Source organism: Typopeltis vanoorti, chromosome 8 (assembly GCF_054136105.1).
Source record: "Typopeltis vanoorti isolate ZY-2024b chromosome 8, IOZ_Tvanoo_1.0, whole genome shotgun sequence".
Lineage (NCBI taxonomy): Eukaryota > Metazoa > Arthropoda > Arachnida > Uropygi > Thelyphonidae > Typopeltis > Typopeltis vanoorti.
The window spans coordinates 138,316,199-138,340,283 of NC_143556.1; the positions used below are offsets into that span (position 1 = coordinate 138,316,199).

Genomic DNA, 24,085 nt, shown 5'->3' on the forward strand with positions numbered 1-24,085 from the left:
GCCACAGAACTTCCAAGTAACATACGCCTTGCCGCTCGCTCTTTACATCCACTCATCCCAAGGTTATATGGTCTCCCAAAGATACACAAGGAAAACTACCCACTGAGACCAATAGTAGATAGTATTGACTTGTCTACCTACAGCTTATCTAAGTTTCTGGCTTCATCTTTAAAAGGTTTTACAGGAAATTCTTCTTCATATATAAAAAACTCAACAGATTTCGTCTCAAAAATCAAAAATTTCAAACTCCAGCCTTCAGATATCATGGTGAGCTTTGACGTGGTGGCTCTCTTTACAAACGTACCAATTCAAGAGGGTCTCGATATTTAAAAGAACAAAATTTCAAAAAAGATGTTTTCCATGCTATCACATTGCGTTCACTCCGGCTACTTTCAATATGAGAAGAAAATCTACAAACAAAATAAAGGATTGGCAATGGGAAGCCCCCTGTCTCCTATATTAGCTAACATCTTTTTTGAAGATTTTGAACAAAAGGCAATCTCCTCAGCTACTCTTAAACCAAAAATTTGGCTAAAATTTGTAGATGACATATTTCTTATCTGGGACCATGGCACCGATAGCCTTCAGTCTTTTTTAAATCATTTAAACAACTTCCACCAAGATATCAAATTAACAATGGAGGTTGAAGAAAATGGATCTCTTCCCTTCCTGGACGTAAGACTTACTAAGTCATCTGATTCTATTAAAATATCAACCTTTAGAAAATCTACACACACAGATAGATACCTGCATGCGTCCTCACATCACTATCCTGCACAGAAAGTGGGTATCATCTCAACTCTAGCACATCGTGCTAGATCTATACTGTCAGATGATGAAGATCTAAAAAATGAACTACAACATCTACAAAGAACCTTCACAAGTAATGGCTACTTGTCGAAAACTATTAATAAGCATCTATACCACCGCCATCAAAACAACTCAGAAACACAAGACAATCAAAAAGGTTATATCTCCTTACCATATATCAGCTCGCTCTCCACGAAACTAAGAAGAATTTTAAGAAAGTTCAGCATAAAAACCTGTTTCTCTACTCTTCCTAAACTAAGATCGATTTTAAGCAAATACAAACAAGCTAACAACCATCTACAATTCCCAGGAGTGTACAAAATCACGTGTGACTGCAGGAAGCAATACTATGGCCAAACTGAAAAATCCATCCTCCTACGTCTAGAAGAACACCAGAGAGACATTGCCTACAAAAGAACTAGAGCAAGTGCTCTGTCAAGACATGTACTGTTTTCAGTAAACACAAATGATGAAGGCCGTCAACATGAGATAAACTGGACAACAACCTCAAACCTTCATATATGCAGTGACGAGGTGGAGCGACGCATAGTCGAGTCTAAGGAAATTGTTATGGACCCTCATCACATAAATAATAACCTCAGCTATAACCTACCGGACTCTTTCAGCTCTGCTATCCGATACTGGCACACGCGTGAAATCAGACACACGCAGCTACTTAACAATAGAACTACAACACGGACTGTAGCTACAGTTCAAAGCTAATTGATTTTATAATAGTAGTTTTATAGTGATACAATGTTTCTTATAGTGTTTACTTGCTTTCTATGTTCCCACGCCTGAAGAAGTCAGACAATCCGATGAAGCATGTTGCGTTTTGAATTTAATTGTTATTCTAGTCTCGGTTATAGTCAGTATATATAAATATGAATATATATATATATATATGTATATATATATGTTGCTCCCACCCAAAAAAGGTTATTTGAAAACCTAGAGAGTACATTTTTCAGTGTAAGAATTTTTTATTATCAATTATATATATATATATTGTATTTTTAATTTATATTTTATGTAGTCCAGACACACTGCTCTAGGGATCAAACTTGGAACTTTTCCAAGTTGCTTCAGGCCTCCAATAAGTAGAGCAGTGGTCTCACACCAGGTAATGGAATTCATCTCCCATCTAAAGACACACATCCCTGCCTGTGGCAGTATTCGAACCTGCAGCCTGTTGTTGGAGAATTGGTATGCTAACCACTCTGCCAACCAGGGGTCGAGTGGTTAGCATACCACTATAGGTCCTACCAAGACCCCCATTAATGTTTCCATTTTAAGGTGTCATCGCCAAAATGATCACACCATAATAGTACAAAAGCAACTTTGGCTAGTGCTTTCTTTCATGAACAGTATCATTGGAGAAGCCAAATGGGATTCTGACTTTGAGGCATTCAATCCTTTGGATACAGACCTAAAGGTGTTCATCAATCCTTATCCTGTGGTGGATGAACCTAAAAGCATTTAGTTTATATCCTACTACTGTATAGTCTAGGGACAATCACCTACACATGTGCTACTAATGCTGGCTTATTATAATATCATTATTATTGCTTGTTGCATCTAAAAACTCAAGTGCCAGGTCAGTACCAGTCAGAGATGTGTGCAAGTAGAACTGCACAACTTCTAATAATTTGACCAAGTACATGATATCTGATCTCCTTTTAACTAATGGCAAACTGGCTAATGAATACTGACATAACAGACTACAGACACCCCGACTTACGTGAATCCGGAGTTATGTGGTTTCTTATATGTATGTATTCCCATTCCGCTTCACCACTAGTCGTATGTTTCCGGCACCGGCCGCATTCGCAAGTGTCACACATGCTGTGAACAAGCACTGACATGTTTCACGCGTTCTCCATTTATACACAATTTTTATAGTCTACAAACCTTGCGATTGTTTAATGTTATGTTCTTGATACAAATTTTATCACATAAAAAATAATAATGTCGTCCAAAAGAAGCAAGTCCGATTCTGATATAGCTAGCAAGAAAAGAAAAACATCGACTTTGGAAACAAAACTCAACATTATTAAGGATTCTGAAGGCGAAATTAAAATTTGTGAGCTAGCAAAGAAGTTCGGTCTACACGAATCCACAGTAAGAACAATCATAAAAGAAAGGTTTACAGAATTTGGAGGACATAGATTCTAACGGGGAACGAATTGTAGCCACAAGGCAAGGAAAGCCAAGAAAAAATCATTGGCTTTCTATGAAGAAATTTTGCATGACAAGAAAAAGATATTATGCCATCAGACAAATCTATTAGATTTTATGAAACAATCGACATAGAAATAACTTTCTTTTTTTTTTTTTTTATGTATGAAAAACTACAATTATGATTATATTTCTTAAAAAAATATAGGTGTTTTTGTAAACCTTTGGTCCCAATTAACTAATATTTTGTATGTTTGTATATATAAATTACATGCAAAATTATACCCCAAGTTATGCGAATTCGACTTGCGTGCTTTTTGTAGGTCCCACCTACCACTTAACTTCGGGGTATGACTGTATATAGATAGGATTAACCACTAACATACCATTAATTAGCATTACATTATTGAAACTTTCTGCAAAGGCAAATGCTTGGACATGACAGAAAGTGGCTGAATAATCAGAAGCAAGTGAGTGGCAGACTGCAAATGTGGTGGAACAGAAAGGAGTGTAGGGCACACAACTGCTGGAAATAAAAAATGACTGGCAGGAATGATGGAAATGACAAATGCCAGAATGCTGGAAGTAATGAATGAAGGTAATAAAGATATGCAAGGCAGAATAAAGTCTGTGTGATGATTCAGTGATGTGGGACATGTAATTATTGTGTAGAAGGAATTCTTACTAAGGGTGGGGTATGATTGAGTGTTTCTCTAATTATGAAGTCAAGTGCAAATATGAATGAAATGAAATTGTAGTAGATATATAAGCAGCACAAAAGCAAGGCATCTGTACGAAATGTGTGGGGGGGGGGGATGTGCAAAACAGAAGATCAAAATTATAAGACTAGTGTACTGTTCTGGAATGTGTTTGATGGGAGAAGGGATCTATATTCATGAACGGATATATACTCATTCAAATACAGTTCATGTATTTGAATGAGTATGAATGTTTGCATTCAGAGAGGATACGATTTGACATTGATGAAAATGTGAACCAAGAAAATAACAGTTGTCAAGGAGGAAGAGAGCATGGATGGCCTCAGATGGAGATGACAGCTTGGAAGAAAAAGAATGGTAACTTGTGATGCTGACTTAATAGAAATAAAGCATTATATAGAGAAAGCAAAAGTAAATTATGGTTTAATAGCTCCAACATTTTTCTGTTCACAGCAGCATTGAAGAGGTATGATATAAAAACTGAAATGTACACATAGGCAAAACAAAAGGAAGTGGAAATTAATAGCCTCAATGCCTAAAATCCTAAGAAGAGTGCCCTCTAGGGGTACCAGTTAGTAGCCTTGTTTCTTGTACAGGCTTTAAAAAATCATCACTTCCCATTTCATGGGAAGCTTTCACAAACAATTCATATAATGTTAAACAACAACAAAAGAGAAATAAGTAAAATATTTATTATGCAATTGACAATTTGTTGGATTTCAAACCGACATCTTCAGCGCATGAACAATTTACCACAATACAAGCCCTAACAATTATTATTATTATTACTATGCAGTCTCTTCCATGATGTCTAAGAACATGTCAAAGGAGAGTTGTTTATTCAGTGTTTACATACAGAGATTCCATAGATCAGTCGGCATACAGACAAAGCCCTTTGGTCAGAAAGACCTGGGTTCGATTCCCATCCATGATGTGAGGAACTCCTATTTGGTATCTTTCAATTGAAGGTGAGTTAACCAGTCTCATATGAAGGTTTGAGAAACTTGGGTTTTTCATCCCTCAGAACAGGCAAACCGGCCCGTGAACAAACACGGATTAACAGTCATAATTACTTAATTCCTCACTAGAAAGTCTCAACCAGTCCTAAGGGACAGTTGAGGAACAGGGGGAACCCTGTGCGAATAAAATAAAGTGTTTACATATCCTCGTCATATCTTTCCTGGAACAAATTTGCTGAAGACACAGTTTCCATTTCACTTACAAACTATATGTCATGAGAAGAACTTGGACTTCACTTACTTCCTAACCATCCTTATTCCGTTACCATGATTGCCCCAAATTCTCCCTCCACTTGCCACGAGCTGTGAAATCTGACTTGTCCATACTGTTATGGATAAGTTAAACTTAAAGATGCACAATTCCATAAGTCGGATATTCTTGGTTAACCTCTGCTACCAAAGTCATAGAGGACAGAGTGTGTTCTTAGTGAACAGATGAGAGTGTTAGTTTGATGTCGAGTTTGAACATGGTATGGAGGTTATATTTATTCAGTACTTAGGCTATCTCTTCAGATATATTCTAAATATAGGGATAACAATAACAGTGCTATGGTTTTGTGTGTTTGGGATGGGGAATAAGGGACGTAGTATTTTATCAATTTTATAGTGATGTAGCCAATGGCTAAAAACGTGGCAAAGTAGTTGAGTTCTCTTCAGATAAGGATTCTTGTCTCGTTAGAACAAGAATCCTGATCCTATGAATTAGTGTTTTAAGGAGACCTTATTGTTGAACTAGATAATGGCATGCTTATTTATACAAGTGTCTTCAAGTGTGCTGGCTTTCTGTAAATAAAAAAAAGATAATGAATCACTTGAAAGATGTGACTAACTGAGTTAAGAAATGATAAAGTTATTTAATTGTTTCTCTATTGTGAAATGGGTGTTTCAGGCAGTTAGTGTTTAAATGCATTAAAAAAGGTGTGAGAGAACGGATTGTAGAGCTAGATAATGCCATGCTTATTTATACAAGTGTCTTCAAGTGTGCTGGCTTTCAAGGTAGTGTCAGAGAAAAAAAGATAAGTTTCGATATAAAATATTCTAGTAGCTGCTCTAAATTTACAAGGAGTGTTGTCTGTTAGATCATAATTGGCCATGGATGCTTTACATTTTGAGTTTTTTGTTGTTTGGAGTATATTTTTAGCATATCTTGTCAATGTCTTTGTACTGTGATGATAATGGCAGTGGGAGTAAATCTGCATCCCAATATGTCATCATCTAGCCATTCTCCATTCATGGACTACATTTTATGCTGTGTACTACAGGATTTTGTGGCATATGGTGCTTGTAGAATGTTTGCATCTCGACAGTTAGAAATATGGTAAGTAAGAGACTGAGACGTGCATGTCTGCATAAAATGTAGGAGATGGGAAGAGCTTGGTGACATTAATGTCAACACAGATTTAAGTGACTTTGGTAGTGGTGTGTTGGAAATGAATGAATACTGGCAGAAAGAGAGAGAGAGCGAGATGAGTAGCATGACTGACAGGAAGATGAGTGTCATGTGGAAATAAATGTACTAGATTTACAGAATGGTAATGATTGGTATAAGAGATACTGATAGATGAAGAATGAGTTTAGAAGCATGAGAGAAGAGATTAAGAAACTGGAAACTGATATGAAGCAAACAAGCGGGAAGGGGGTTAGAGTAGTAGTACCAAGAGATGATGGGGATTAAGAGGAAGGCAAGATAGTGCAGGCGTAATGGAGAGATGATGGGGATTAAGAGGAAGGCAAGATAGTGAAGGCGTAATGGAGAGATGACAGGAAATGCAAGAGAGAGAGCAGGGGATGCATGCGAGCAAGAAATGAATAAAGCATTGAGAGGTGTGATGTATGGAGATTCAATGATTCGTGGAGTGCAAAACAAAATGCCAGAGGAGTGCTTGCCTGGAGGAACAATACTGTTACTATAGCAATTAAGCAAGATGTAAAAGTAGATGAGCTGGTTGTGATGATAGGTACAAATGACCTGAGAGACAATGTGAATCAAGCAGCAAGAGATATTGAGGTTTATTTAGCCTCAGCTGGTCTAAGGATTATTGGGATTAGTGAAACATGGTTGAATGATAATGATATACTAACAGGTATAGGAATAGAAAGGTATAGTGTATTTCAACAAGATAGGAAGAGTGAACACAATGGTGGAGTATTGCTCATGATAGCAATGAGGTATGTTCTCTCAGAACAGAGAATTTGGTAGGAAATAGCACTAATGGATTTGAGAGTATATAGTGTGAGGTGAGGGTGTGCAGGATAGGATATTTAGTGGAATGTTGCTGTAGGAACTGTGGAACTGTGGAACTGGCCAGGGAAAAGAGTTTAAGAAGAAAGAAATGTTTAGGCAGTTGAATTTAGCAATTGCAAATTGGCAAGTTTGTTGAGTGATCATTATTATAAGAGATTTCAACGTCAGCATAAATCGGGAAGAGGAAGCAACATGTAGTAGTAAGTGTGTGCGTGGGGGGTATTGATTACTGGATTCTTGAGGGAAAAAATTCCTCATGCAACATATAGTAGAAGAAACAAGAAGTATGAGAGTTTTGGATTTTGTCCTTGCATCACAAAACCTGATTATAACTGAAATGTCATCCCTTCCCCAGTCTAAGAGAGTGACCATGTGGTCTTGACTTGGAGAGATGAGCAGACATGTGGAAGTGTCAAGAAGAAAGGAATTTATGTGGAATTATAAGGCAGGTGATTATAATTCTCTTAGAAATCAGCTTGGGGAAGTTCAATCGGTGGAAGAATTGGAAAGGTGAGATATCACCAGTGCATGGGAACTAGTGAAGAAATATTTATGAGCAGTAATGGCATGTATCCTCAAGTGAAAAAGAAAAATAAGGTTTGGTATAAAGTGGATGACAAACAATATCATATGGGAACTGCCCATGAAAAGGAGGTTATGGAAAAAGTATAAGGAGAAGTGTGGAGAATTGCATGAGGAATATAAAATTCAGGTTAGGAAAGTGATTAATATAGTAAAGAAAGCAGAACTGAGAAGAGTGGCCCTGAGATCCAAAGAAAATCCTAAGGAATTCTTTCATTCTGTAGACAGTAGAAGGAATTGTGGAAGAATGACATTGTTGGATAAAAATGTAGTAGAGTGACTGATGCAGAAGACAGTGGAATTTTTGATTACTTTATAGGGGTATTTCATTCTGGAAATAGTGTTTTATTACTAGAAGAATAGAGGAGGTTTAGAAGTGCAAGAGAAGAGTGTTACAAATATTAAGTTCTCTGGATGTAAATAAGGCAATGAGACTGGGTGGAATTTCACCACATGTTTTTAGAGAATGTGCTGAGGAACTAACAGCTTTATTGATTTGGCTTTTCGATAAGCATCTGGCTATGGAAAAAGTGTCCAAGGAGTGGTGGCCCAAGGAAGTGTCCTATAAGCCATCTTGTATTTCTCCTGTAGTTGTTAAGATTTTGTAGAATTAGTGAGAAATCGTACACAACACTGACCAGTAAGGGTACTGTTATCTGTGTGGTTCAGCATGAATTTCTTAAGGAGTGCTTTTGTTTTTGTAACTTAATTGCCTTCTCATCAAATGCCTTTCCCCTCATCAGTTGATGAGGGGGAAAGGCATTTGACAGGGTGCCACATGATGTGCTGTTAGTTAAGTTACAGCATACTGGTTTGGATATCAGGTTAGTGAATTGGATTGGTGATTGGCTATCTGATAGGGATAGGTATCAGAGTTGGGTATGAGGGAACAATATCAAGGAAGCAGAAAATTACAAGTGGGATCCCTAAGAGTATTGAAATCCATATTGTTTAACCTTTATATCAATGGCATTATCAGTGGATTTCAGGGAGATATTCAGTTGTTTGCAGATGATGTGAAGCTGGGAAGGGTTATTGGTAATGCAGTAGTGCAATGTGATAGCCCTTCAAGAGGATTTGAATAAGCTAAACAGATAGGCAAATGAATAGAGGCAATAGCTTAATGCAACTATACATAACGTCTTGAAGTCTGAGTCCATTAATAGGAAGTTGCATTACCCTGTTGGAGGAAATGTACTAGAGGAAGTGGAAGAGGCAAAGGATCTTGAGATGATGATTGAGAGACATTGAAAAGGTAATGAAAATAATACAGAGGATTGTTGCAATACTGAGGGCACTGACCAGCAGAGATAAGCCCTGATCAGACACATCTGGATCACTGTGCTCAGAGTTGGTTGCTAGGATTTTGAAGGGGATAAATTAACCTTGGAGAGAATGCAAAGGCAGATAACAGAAATGATATCAGGACTGTACAATGTTGGCTATGAGAACAGGTTGAGAGCATGGAGACTGCAGAGTTTGATTGATAGAAGAAGGAGAGATGATAAGATTGAGACATTTAAACTAATGAGGGAGTAAGAGTGATAAGTAAGAGAGTGACATTTTTGCATGGAAGGTGACTAGACCATAGAATACATTGCTTCATAGGGTTGTTGAGCATATGAACAGTGAATGAGTATAAGGTTTAATTGTTCTTAAAGATGGGTCTCCTGCAATAAGTCTTATGACTCTATGGAGGTTCTGATAATGATAATAATTTAACATATCTGAGACATAAGATCAAATGACAAGCGCATCATCTACATTAGTATTTCTCAAACATTACAGAGCTGAGGACTTATTTTTCAGTATAATTTTTTACAACTCATCATGTGCCCATGCACGTGGTTTACTGAATTAAATAATTTGATTTATGATACAAATAAAAATATCTAATATTCTTACTAGTATATGATATTGATTAGGCTACTGCATGGAGTAAGTGTTAATTTTCTCTGTGTATGTGTATCTACACACACACACAGGAGTAGGGTGGCCATAATTAAAGAGGAGTTGTTCAGAGCCCTGTAGCAAAAATTGTATCGAACGAAATTCAACCAAACTTGGTGTAAGTACACTCTGAAACATGAGATTTCTGTTTACAGAAAATAAAAGACAGTAAAAGAATTCTGTGGGAAGTTTTTGGTATAGACCACATCATCAAATTCCTGCCATGTATCCTCAAGGGGTGAACAAGATATGATAGTACTACATGAAAAATTTACATCATTACTAACTTCCTATCTACAGTTTTCCTCCAGATCAGTCTGTTACTTGTCAAGACTCCAATATTAACAGATCTTATATTTCTGTCGTCTAAGGCACTTTGTACCCTATCAAACCACCTATATCTTGGTCTTCCTCTGGGTCGTTTTCCTGCCAACATGGCAGAGAACACTTGTTTTGCCAATCTTTCCTCGCCCATTCTGTTTAAATGACCATACCACCCCAGATTAGCTCTGTTAACGCATTTCTGGATGCTGACAATGTCAAGTTCTTTAGTAATATCCTCATTTTTAATATGATATTGCCATTGATGCCATCTGTTCACGTCACTAATCTTTCCCAGGACTCTCATATCTGCGGTCTTTAGTCCTTAGTCAAATGTTTTACTTCTGACCCAGCTCTCAGATCCATAAATTAAAACTGGTTTGAACACTGTCTTGTATACAGCTAATTTTGTGTTCTGGCTAATTTCTCTCTTATTCCATATGAATTTATTCAATTGACTTCCTACTATACAAGCTTTATTGATTCTGTTGTCTATTTCCATATTTAATTTACCATCTTCACTAAAAAACGTGCCTAAATAGATGAAATGTTTTACTTGTACCACAGGTTCTCCATTTACAGTGCAGTTGATATTTTCAACGATTCTACCTATTTTCATTGTCTTTGTCTTTTTTAATGCTGACCTTCATACCATATCTATTACAACAGTTATTCAATTCAGTCAAGGAATCTTGCAAACTTGTAGCAGATTTATTCAGAAGTATAACATCGTCCGCATAAAGCAAAGAGCTGACATTAACATCTCCAATTCTGATATCATGTTTAATACCACTTTCCTTCATAATGTGATCCATATAGATAATGAATAACAGAGGGGACAATGTAGATCCTTGTCTCACAACAGATTTAACATTAAACCATCTCCCTGCACTTCCTTCAATTCTAACTGCTGACTTACAACTCAAATAAAGACTAAGTTGACACCACATAACTGTACCGTATTGAATAGCTTCTTTCTTGGCACCTTATCATATGCCTCTTCCAGATTTACAAAACTCAAATAGAGATCTTTGTTATATTCCCATGATTTCTCCACTATTTGTCGTAAAGTGAAGATCTGATCCTGACAGCCTCTATTTGGCCGGAATCCAGCTTGTTCTTCACCAAGCTTTTCTTCTACAATTCTTCTCAACCGTTTCTCAAGTATACTTGCATATATCTTACCAGGAGCAGTCAGTAAGGAAATACCACTGTAATTCTCACATTCAGTTTTATTTCCCTTTTTATATATGGGTACTACGAGAGCTCTACTCCAATCATCGGGAATTCGTCCCTCTGTCCAGGCTTTCTGAACTATGCAGTGCAGCCACTGCAAGACTTTTATACCACGATACTTCAGCATTTCTGGTCGAATATCATCTACTCCTGCTGCCTTTCCACATTTTAAGCCTTTGATGGTTTTTTCTACTTCAAATATGGATATGTATTCTTGACTGTATGCCTCTTGAGTGGTTTTTACCACTGTGCTATCACTGCTTGTTTCATTTAGCAATTTCTCGAAGTAATTACTCCATACTTCAAGGATATCTTTTTCTCCCATTTTCATGTCACCTTTATCATCTCTAACTCCTTTTACAGCACTCTTTCCTCCATTCCCAAGCTTCTTCAATAACCTCCAGAATATTTTGCCACCTTCTTGATATTTATTTTCTATATTCTTGCCAAAGTCCTCCCATGACTTTTGTTTAGCTAGTTTTACACAGTGTTTAGCATTCTTGCATTTGTCTCTGTATTCTCTAAGAGCACAAGCTGTCTTATTTGACAGGAACTTTTGATATGCTTTCTTCTTTTCCTTCACTGCCTCTTTAACTTCCTGTGTCCACCAGGGAGTTCTGATTTTTTTATCCTTGCAGACAACCTCACCACATGCCTCTTTGGCAGAATCAATCAATGTTTCCTTCAGAGTTTGCCACTGAATCTCCAAGGTTTGATTCCTGTTCTCAAACTCTTTCATTTTTTCTTCAATAATCTTTGTGTATTTTAGTCTACAATTCACATCTGAGAGCTGCTCAACTTTTATTCGGTTTAAAACTTTCTTACATGTTATTCTTTTCAATATGAAATTCAAGTTTATCCTGCTCAAGACTAAATAGTGATCACTTCCAATTTCAAATCCTCTGTACACTCTAGTGTCCTGAACCAGGGAGAAAACATCACTATCAACAATAACATAGTCAATGAGACTTTTCTTATACCTTGCCTCTTCTCTCCATGTGAATTTGTGCACATTTTTATGTTGGAACATGGTGTTAGTAATAACCAGTGTCCATGTCCTGAGCAGAAATCCAACAAATATTTGCCATTATTATTAGCTTTGCTCTTTTCTCCAAATTTTCCCAATATATTTTTGTATGCCTGACAATCATTTCCTACTCTGCTATATAGATCCCCAACAAGGACGAACTTTTCCTTTTTCATTGTGTCAGATGCTTTCTCTAAAGCATTAAACAATTCCTCCACTTCTACCTTAGTAGAACCTTCTGTGGGACCATAGGAACAAATAAGTCTCATTGTCCAGTTCCCCATTCTGACATTTTGTATTTATTGCTCAGAAAGATCTCACCAAGTTTTGTCTTTTTGTTTCAGTCACCCCTATTATGTCGATCTGGTACTTATCTAATTCCTTAGCTAGCTCCATTTCTTTGCCATTCAGGCTTCCTACATTGATAGTACTGATCTTTAACTCTGGTGATGTTGAGTTGGGGTGTTTTTTCAGATTTGTTCCAGTAGCTGACTTTTCGCTGTTCACCTTGGTTCCCTGGTGAAAACAACGGGGGGTCTTGTTTAACCAGCCGATGCCTCAGCCGGCATGAAATTTTGTCATGTTGTACCATCATTTTATAATTTGGTTTAAACCAATAAGAATTAGAATTTGGTCAGCTAAATCCCAAATTGCCAGCCCATCCTCGTTCGTTCAGTATCCAGGTAGATATCCAACAGGGTGCACCACGAGAAGGTGAGGATTGGACATTAGGTCAGAAGCCCTGTTCGGTTCTCCACATTCCTTTAAAGGCGATGTGGAGGTCTCCTCTCAGTTATACAGCTTTGACCCTTAAGCAGCATCCCATTGATACACATTATAATATAAATAAGGAGTTTAATAAAAATAAGCAATTAAAACCCGACAAGTTTCGTACATCGTAAGACACATCATCAGGGGTAGTGGTACATAAAAGTTTTGTATTGGAACATTGCTAGTTGTTGCTATCACATTCTGTGGTATCACGCATGCTATATCCTTGGTCTATGGCAGTTAAATTTTTGATGAAAGCAGACCATACCTAATGTAAAATGAAGCATTGATTTTTACTGCATTGTGTAGGGATCCTAAGCATTATATCACATGATGTCACAGAATGTGATAGCAACAACTGGCAGTGCTCCAACATGCATACAGTAACAAATTTATCATTTGTATTCTGGTTTATCAATTATATTTAACAGTCGTGAAGTTTTTAAAAACATCTAATATGTGTAATTAATTGTTAACCACCTTACGGGCGCCATTATGGATCAAATACGCATCCTCGTATGCTTCGTATCCATCATATATTTCAATGTAATATCAATGGTATTACAATTTTAATATGCACTTTGCATCCATAATAATCTTGACGTATATAGACGTCTTGGCCGGTAGCGTGGTTAATAGGCTTTTGTTGTGTAAAAACTTTAATGTACCAATACCCCTGATGAAGAAGACTTACGATGTAAGAAACTTTTCAGGTTTTAATTACTTATTTTTTTATTAAACTCCTTATTTATATTATAATGTGGCCTCAATACCGAAAACTTCCCACAGAACTACTAAACCACAGAAACTTACAAGTACAGAATCCTGCCACCAGGAGACATTTGATGCTATAAACATGGTTTGGGATTAATTAAACAGTAATGTATAAAATTGGTCATTTTTATCTGTTTTATTGTGCTTTTTCCTTAGAAAATTAGAGTTTTATAGTATATTAGTACATTATATAGTACATTATTTTAATATTAAATACAGGTGTAAAATGGCACCAAAAAAGCAGAAGAAACAGCATTTAGAGAAACACAGGGAAAATAAAAAAAAGTTCAGCAGCAAAATGGAAAACAAAAAATGGAATCGGATAAGTTAGTGCATAATAATAAAAATCGGGTAAGTAAAGTTGATTATAAAAAGAAGGATGTTATTTGGTATGGTGGCTCTATCAAATAACATGCCATTGATGAGTGGGTTCTAACATTCCCAGTGCAAAAATTAAAAATATAATGGAAACAATTCAAAAATAGAAAAGAAAAGCAAACAAGATTGTAATTGTAGTAGGTACTAACAACTTAATTAGTGATGTTCAGTATGAGAGAGGACATGAAAGGGTTGGAAGAGGTGAGAGTGAGAAAGTGAAAATAGTAAGTATACTACCTTGAAATGATAAAAATGAATTAAGAAAAAGGGCTACAATGGCAAATGATTCGATGCATAGGAATGGATGCAAGTTTTTGGATGTGTGGAGTGAGCCTGAGAGAAGATTGGATTTGTATAAGAGGGATGGCCTACACTTGAATGCATTTGGCATCAGGAGACTTGAAAAATTATTAATTGATATAAGACCTAACACAGAGAGTCAAGGAAACTGAATTCTGATGGGAGGAATTGTGAGAACCTGTGTGTAAGAGTAACAATGTTAGGCAACTGTATTAATGATGGGAATGGTTATTATTATGGAAATGATTATGAAGATTAGAACGATTCTGTGTTTGTCTAGTTTGGCCCTATCAAGCATGTGTAACGATGCCTGCATAAGTAAGGAACTAGATAAGAACAGAAATCTGCAAGTTGTCAAACTGTGTCATGCAGACCACAGACAAGTGTATGCAAAAGAGCATACAGATAATTTATTGTCTGTACACGAATGCTAAGCATATCAAAAACAAAGAAGCAGAGTTTGTTGCCTTGGTTAATATATTGGGACCTCATGTTGCAGGCATTAGAGAGATTTAGCTATCAGAAGAAGATGTACTAACTGGTATTGAGTGCAAAGAGTACAGTACTTTTAGGAAGGATAGACAGGATAAGAGAGGAGTGTGTGCTGATAATGATATCAAATGCCTTGAATCCAGTAAGACTTAAGACCTATGACTACAATACTAGCAACAATTTTTCATTTGGCAGTGAGTTTGAAGCCATCTGGTGTGAAGTGGATTAAATACACAGTGGGGTTTTGTTAGAGATCCAGTGGAGTGGAAGCTACTGATGAAGAAAAGCATCAACAAATAAATATGATAGGTGCGAAAAGAGTAATGATAATGGGGGACTTTAATTATATGACCATTGATTGGGTAGCTATGAAATCACATGAGAAGAATGAAACTAAATTTATTTAGCTGTTGTGAAACAACTTCCTCAAGTGGCATGTGACAGAAGGAACTCAAGGTCAAAGAGTGTTAGATTTTATTATAGTGTCGGGGGTGGGGGAATTAAGTTAAAGACGTAACTATTCTGCGTCCAGATGGTGACAGTGATTATGTGATACTCACTTGGGAAGTTGATGAATGTTCCATTCAGAAAAGGTTACATGCTGAACTACAAAGAAGGAAATTATGACTACTGGAGGGGTAAGCTGGGTTAAGTGCCATGGTATCAGTTATTGGATGGGAAGGATATCAACAGTGCATTTGAACTGTTTAAAAAATACTTAATGATGCGAAACCAGGATGTGTCACTAGAGTTCAAAGAATAAAGAGCATAGAAGTGAAATGGATGTGTGATCTAATTAAGCAAGAGATTTCAACTCTGAGTATGAAAACAAATTGGCTCTGCAAGCTAAAGACAACCCACAAGAATTCTATCATTACGCTGCAAGTAAAAGAAAGAATGAATTTGAAAGAATAACTCTACTGAATGCAGATAGTATGCAGGTGACTAATGCAGAAACTATTGTTCAACTAATGAGCAACCATTTTGCTACAAGCTATCAACCTGGAATATGCAACATTGAACTCACCACCACCTCCTCTTCTCCATATGAGGAAACTCGTGGATGAGTAGGAAGTACTAGAGCTGTTGCACAAACTGAATAGGAACTGATGGAATATCAGCATGGATGCTAAAAGAGAGTATTCAGCTGAACTGGCTATTCCCTTGACCACGATATCTAATTTGTATAATTTGTAATCATGGAAAGAATGTATGGCAATCCCATTACACAAGGATGGTGCAAAAACAAATGAATCGAACAGTCAACCAATCAGTATCTCAGGAGTGGTGGTGATGAAGATTTCGGAAAAGTTGGTTAGGGCTTGCATTCAGAAATGTTGACAGCGAATCTCTACTTTACAATGCACAGCATGGATTTAATAAGGAAGGTCAAGTTTTAGAAAATTTCTCACATTCTATAATAATGTAACTACTGAGTTAGACAAGGGGGAATGGATACACAATGATACTATGGGATTTTGCTAAGGCTTTTGACAGAATACAGCATTGAATACTGTTGCATAAATTGGAGAATATAGGATTGGATTATAAACTATTGACATCGATAAGAAAATGGCTGACTAACAATAGCAAAAAGTGGTATATGGGTGGCGGGGGTGAAGCTGCAAAATTCAAGGTAACCAGTGGTCCGCCACAAGGATCAGTTCTCAGTCCATTGTTATTCAATCTGTACATTAATGACATTGGGAAGGATTTGACATGTAACATACAGCTATTTCCTGATGATGATGCAAAGATAGGTAGGGTAATCAGGAGTGCTGATATTGCAGTTCTTGCAGAATGATTTGAATAGGCTAGAATTGTGGTTATGAGAAAAAGGCTGTCATTTAAATGTTAATAAATGCAAATTCATGCACTTTGATTAGATATTCAATGTCATATTATATTGGTGAGATTATGCTTGAAGAAAGTGCTAAGGCTATGGATCTTGAATTTTAGTAGACAGAATGTTGAAGTTCAAGGGTCATATAGCAAACATTGTAAACACAACTCAAATAAAAATAACAGCAATGCTAAAATGAACCTTGACATGCATAAGACCTCACTTGGACTATCACATGCAAGTCTGGTACCCTAGTTTTCGTGTTGATTCTGATACAGTGAAGGGAGAGAGAAAATGAGTGTAAAGGAGAGTATGAAAAATGATGTCAAGATTGTGGAATATAGATTGAGAATTTGTAGGCTACAGACACTAGCAAACCAGAGAAAGAGGGATATATGATTGAGACTTACAAACGTCTGAAAAGTTTATACAGAATTTCAGTAGATGGAATTTTTCATTTTATGGAAGGTGGGAAAAGGACACAAGGTCATCCATGTAAGTTGAGAATGAATGCTTTCAAGAAGGGAATTAGGGCTAGATTTTTCTCTCATAGAGTAGCGCACAATTGGAATGGATTGTTGTTGAATGTCGTGTGTGCAAGTAGCATGAATGAATTCAAGAACAGGTACGAGAGCTGGTGCAAATAGTATGGCCTCCCTCCCTCGATGAGTTCCTAACTCTCTGGAGGTCTCTCTTAATAATAATAATAATGGCTAGAAGAGAAAACAAATTGATTTTTGTGTTCGTATAACTTACAGATGTGGTTTGATATGTCCTGCTTTCAGATGTTCTAAGAGCTGCATTCTATGAATGACATTTTCTACAGCAGAACGTAACAGATCTACATTGATCTGCCTCACATTCTGCATTATTCTGTCTTTCAAGGTTGCTAAATCAGGAACATATTCTTCACATACCACACCTTTCAGATGGCCCCGGGTTGAGAGCAGGTAAATGAGGTAGCCATGCTGTGGGAAATATGTGATTAATCACTCTGTGAAATGTTCTCATAACATTCATTGTACCAGCAATCCAATGTTAGGTGGTGAACCATCCTTTAAGCACATAATTTAAAAACATTTTTTCATTTCAGAGTTTCAGCGAAATCTTTGTCTACAATCTGGTAAGTCAAATAAACAGAGAATGAGTACAAGACAGTTCTGGAATAATGATTTGGAATAGCAGAGATGTAAGTTGCTTGCTACATCTAAACTGATATTGTTGGTTATTATAGTAGACAGATTGTAGATTTTCTCACAGTTACATGCCACTCCCCTTTTTTTTTGTAAAAAAATTGTTTATTTTAAATTAAGTTAAAAACCATATCATAAAAATTTAAACAATTAAAAATTGTTGATTCTTGACCACAAGGATCAACGAGAATAAACTATTATTTAGATATTGGTCAAGTGTAGGTGAGTAACTATTTTAATTACCAACTAGTTTCGCCGGCTTATGCTGTCGGCTTCATAAGGGAAAGCAATCAGGAGAATTACTTTCCTGATTGTACCCTGATGAAGCCGACAGCATAAACCGGCGAAAGTAGTTGGTAATTAAAATAGTTATTCACCTACACTTGACCAATATCTAAATAATAGTTTATTCTCATTAAACATAATTAGTTTTGATATTTTTCTCTGTTTACTGATTACCACTAGAAGAAATGATTTAATACTCCCTCCCCCCCATTACACAAAGACATATTTGAATTATTCAAAAATTTTCAGACATATTTGAATTATTCAAAATTTTCAGTATATTATTATTATTATTAAGAGAGACTTCTAGAGAATCAGGGACTCATCGAGGGAGTCTACATACTACAGTACTATCATACTTATTCTTGAATTCAATCACACTATTTGCACATACAATGTCCACTGGCAATCCATTCCAATCACACACCACTCTAAGAGAGAAAAATCTATACCTCATCTCCATCTTAGGTGCATTCATTCTCGGCTTCAAAGGAGACCTCTCCCTTTCCTTACATTCCATAAAATGAAAAATACCATCAACTGAAATCCTGTATGATCCTTTCAATCTCAATCATATCACCCCTCTTTCTCCTGTTTGCTAGTGGTATCTTTAATTTATAGTATAACCAAGTGGAAAAACTTTTAACAACTATCTGTCTCTAATCCAGAGTATTATAATAATAAGGTGTGACACCTTTTGGAAACTCGTATATGGAAAATATGACTTCTGCATTACTTCAACCTTGGTATCACCTCTGGGTCTGGCTCCCATTGATAAGACCTCAATAAAGGTCAAAACCGGTCTAGGTAGTAACCCTTCCCTTAATGCATAGCATTATACATGTTCGCAAGGAGATGTGTTTTGCATTATGGGATATTAAGGCAAGTGATGTGAAGTGATACCACCTTTACCACGAGTTCCCCCAGTCCTGAAAATACTTCAGGTGCACACTTTGTTTGCTTACAGTTGGATAAAGGATTAAACCAGTATATTATTATTACATAGCACCTCCATGGAGTCCAAAGATTGAAGGAGGGCACCTACTCCACAACTATCTGTCTCCACCACTCCACCAACCGCAATTACCTTCATCATCTACACCATCTACCACCACTAGTATTTTCATAGACAATCACAAACATCCAGCCCATGGTAGGATTTGAGCCTGCAGCCTTTTGCCTGGAGAGTGGACATGCTAACCACTTGGCCAACCAGGAGGCAAATAATTTCTTGGTATCTTTAATTTATAGTATAACCAAGTGAAAAACGTTCAACAGTCATACTGTATGGTCTCTAATTTATACATATCAGGTACTTATCCCAATGCATGGAATCATTCCATGATATCCTATTCCAAAAAAGGGTGATAGAAGTCTACCAAACTACTGACCAGTTACCATCACCTCTGTCCTGTCCAAGATAATAGAGAAAATCATCAATACCCAACTCCTCCGCTACTTAAGACCTTTTGACTGTGTGGCATTCAGGCCTACTAAACAAATTACCATCCTTCTGTCTCCCTGATACCCTCTATCCTTATCTCTACATGTGAAAGTTTGTTTCAGCATTGCAATTATCTTTTGAGCTGTATTTGCAATCTTTGCTACATGGCACCAGAACTTCAACTTCCTATCTACTAACACTCCAAAATCCCTAGACCGATCAGTTTCTTCTAGCATAATCCCACCAATATAATATGACATTGGATATCTAATCACACCAAAGTGCATGACTTTATATTTACTGATATTGAACTGATATCCATTTTCCCATGCCAACAATTCTGACCTATTCAAATCATTCTGTAAGTACTGCATATCAGCAATTACTGATTACCCTACCTATCTTTGCACCATCAGCAAATAGTTGTATGTCGCCTGTCAAATCCTTCCCAATATCATTAACGTACAGAGTGAATAACAGTGAACCAAGCACTGATCCTTGTGATACACTACTGGCTACCTTAAATCTTGCAGACTCACATTTATCGTACACCACTTTTTGATATCTATCAGTTAGCCATTCTCTTATCATTATATTTTATAATTCAAACAAATATTCTTCAATTTATGCAACAGTATGCCATTATGTATTTTGCCAAAAGCCTTTTGGATTTTGCAAAGGCAAAATCCAAAAATATCATAGTATATCCATTCCTTTGACTAGTTCAATGGTAATTGGACAATAAGAATGTAAGTTGCATGGGTTTACTTAGGGAAGGTAACTTCCCTAAGTAAACCCATGCTGTTCATTGCAAAGTAGAGATTCATTGTCAACCCATTTCTGAATGAGAGCCCTAACCAATTTTTCCAAAATCTTCACCACCACCACTCCTGAGATACTAACTGTTCGATAGTTGGATACATTGGTCTTTGCACCACCCTTGTGCAACTGAATTACCATACGTGCATTCTTTCCATTCCTGTGGAATCTTCACCGTTCTGAGACTCATATTATATAGCCTGGTCAAAGGAATAGCCAGTTCAGCTGAACACTCTTTTAGCATCTCTGCTGATATCCCCCATCAGTCCCTATTGCTGAATTTTTATTCAGTTTTTGCAATAGATTTAATACCTCGTCCTCATACCCTAGAGTTTCTTTATTAGGTTGACAGCTTTTACCAAAATGGGCACTCACTAGTTGAACAACCTCCTCTGCATCTGTCATCCTTACTCCATCTGCATTTAGAAGAGTTATTCTTTCATATTCACTTGCAGCATATTGATAGAATTCTTATGGGTTGTCTTTAGCTTGCAGAGTCTGTTTCTTTTCATACTTAGCTTTCTGTACAACAGCTGTGACTCTTCGAGCCTGCTGCTTATGACCATAATGGACATCATCCATATCACATGGTATTCCTTCAACAGCATCCTTTTCTTACGAATCTCTTGTTTAATAAAATTACACATCCATTTGACTCCTACCCTATTTATTCTTCAAACTCTCAGGACACATTCTAATATTGCATCATTTAAGTATTTAAATCATTTAAATGCTTCCCGTGTCGATACTTGTGCCATCCAGCAACTGATCCCATTCTACCGAACTCAGCATATTCTTCAGTTGGTCATAATTTCCTGCTTTGTAGTTCAGCATGTAACCTTTTCTGAATGGAACATTCATGCATTTAGTCGCTTCCCAAGTGAGTACACATGATCACTGTCACCAACCAGAGGCAGAATAGTTATGTCTTTAACTAAAACACCCTCTGACACTATAATCAAATCTAACTCTTTGACCTTGAGTTCCTTCTGTAACATGCTGCTTGAAAAAGTTGTCTCGCAACAGCTCAATAAACTTATTTTCATTCTTCTCATGAGATTTTACTGCTACCCAATGAATATTTGGATAATTAAAGTCTCCCATTATGATTACTCTTTTTGCACCCATTTTTCTATTTTGTTAAAAAAGTGTCTAGACTTTAGTTCCTTGCATTGCCATTACAATTTTTTAAACTAGTCCCACTGTTATACCAAATTGTAACAGTTTCATGTACTGTGATGAACTGTGCTTGTGCTCTGAAGATGCTGGATATAATACCAGCAAAATATTAGCAAATAAATGAAATTAATAACAATTATTTTCTTATATTCTGTGTTGTGAATTAATATGGTTAAATAAACTGTGACACTCTACTGGTGGATCATTACTATACATTATCGCTCTTACACATATTCTCACCATTTCTCCCGTTATAGGTTTCCCAATTCTCTGTTTTAGGTGTCATACCAGTTATTAGTTTTTCAAGACTCCTGATACCAAACACACTTAGATGTAGGCTGTATAAGTCCATATAAAATATGCAAGATATTTTATATGGAAATCAAAAATTTACAAACAAATATATGAAAGTGTAGTTCATTTGGCAAATTTCCCTGCATAACATATGGAGCATAAAGCATGCAACACAACTAGATTCAAACCTTTAGTCTGGCTGTGCATTGTAGGTCAGTGTTTCCCAAAGTGTGGTTGTTGATCTATATTGATCCTGGAAAAAATAAAATAAAAATTAGTGGTCCTCAGAAAATATAAAAATTCAGATAATGTTTATGAACTGTTGACAGAGAAAATCAAGCTATAAACGATTAAAAATCTAAGTATACAACTAAATGTGTAAATGTTATTTATTTACATATACATCTGATGCAACAGAATTTACTCGACTATATGACATGATTAAAAAATTTAATGACTGGAAACCGAGAGATATCAAAATATAAAAATGAATAGGATGGTAAAATGTTGTAATCTTGTGTATTAGGTAAAGGAGGAGATTTCTGGAGAGTATTTAATATTTTTCTATTCTTTGAGGATTATAGCCATTAGCTAAAAATGTGTCTAGACTTACAAGTTTCGTGTACTGTGATGAACTTTGTTTGTGCTCTGAAGATGCAGGATATAAAACCAGCAAAATATTAGAAAATAAGTGAAATAAATAACAATTATTTTCTTATATTCTGTATTGTGAATTAATATGGTTAAATAAACTATGACACTCTATTGATGGATCGATACTAGAAAAACTGAAGTGGTGATAGTTGATACAGATTAGAAGTTTAGAAGACATATTGCAAAAGTAGTGAAGGTAATCCGGAGAATTGGTGCAATACTAAGGAAGGACTTTGTCCAGTAGAGATAAAACAGGAATGATTCCATTGTCTATAGCCCTGATCAGGCCACATCGGAATTATTGTGCTCAGATCTGGTAATCAGGATCTGAAGAGAATAAATTACCTGGAGAGGATACAGAGACAGATAAATAACAAAAATGATATCAGGAATGGACAATATTACTTAGGAGGATGGTTGTGTAAACTATGGGTCAAGAGACAAAGAAGTGACACAAGTAAGATATTTAAGCTGTTCAGAGGTAATTATGGGATTGACATTGGGAATATTAAATTTACATGAATATGAAATATGATTCATACATATATTTATATGATTTTTATTTTTTATATAGTAGAATAAGATTCTTCATATAACAGGTGAAAGAAATGACTGTTTTGGCTGGCACCAATGATCTGATAGGTGAGAAGTATTGTAAGAGAGAGGCTGTGAAAGTTTATTGAAATAAGTGAAAAAGAGAGTGAGAGGATGAAGTTTGTAAGTCTGGTGCTGTGCTGTGATAGAAACAAACAGAGGAGGATGATGATGATAGCTAATAAATCATTATGCAGGTTGTGCAGGAGGAATGATGTAGAGCTTGTGGACCAATGGATGGAAGTAATTGCATAGTGCTCGTAAACTAAATCAAACCTGAATGGATTCACAGTTTAGGTATGCAGAGAAAAAGCATTTTTCACTGAGAGTGTGAAAGCACAAAGTCAGGAAAACTAAAGAAATTAGGACAGATGTAGGCTAGTGTATGTGAAAGTACCCATGAGATGAATGAGTGTATGAATGAACAAAAATTCCAAAAAATTCAGACCTGCCTGGGAGAGACAGAAAGTATTCCAGTGACAGCTGGCTTGCACCAAGGGTCAGCATTAAGTCTGTTCCTGTTTAATATTGTGATAGAGATGGTGATGGAGGAAGTGAGAGAAGACGTGCCTTGGACTATGTTGTATGTAGATGACATCGTGCTGTGTGCAGAATCAAGAGAAGAAGTGGCAGCCAAACTGGAAAGTCGGAGGAAAGTACTGGAAGAGAGAGGTATCAGACTGAGCAGAAGTAAGACCAAGTATATGTGTTGCAAAGTGGACAAAGCCAGTATCCGTAATTAAGGAGATGAATTGGTGGTGCTGATAGCATGTGCCTGTCCAAAGATTATTAAGATCTCTGAGATGTGGATGACAGAAGATGATATACTGACAGGAATAGAAGTAGCAGGGTACAGCATTTTTCGACAGGATAGGATGGGAAAGCATGGTGGTGGAGTACTGCTTATGATAAGTGATGACTCATGTCCTCTCAGAGTGGAGGATTTGGAAGGCAATGGCACTAATGGTTTTGAAAGCA

The 24,085-nt window shown here is 36.5% G+C and overlaps 1 protein-coding gene across 3 annotated transcripts in view; it reads right to left on the reverse strand.

The window, feature by feature from the left end:
• The window catches only part of LOC150104378 (citramalyl-CoA lyase, mitochondrial-like), a 284,487-nt gene that overhangs the window by 229,764 nt on the left and 30,638 nt on the right, over positions 1 to 24,085 (reverse strand). For 2 of the 3 annotated variants that reach the window (XM_090396962.1, XM_090396961.1), the window contains exon 2: positions 22,048 to 22,112. The exons of the other annotated variant lie outside the window; for it this stretch is intronic. The gene's annotated coding sequence lies outside the window, so the exon portion shown is untranslated. The remainder of the gene's footprint in view (positions 1 to 22,047; positions 22,113 to 24,085) is intronic. 3 annotated transcript variants of the gene reach the window in all.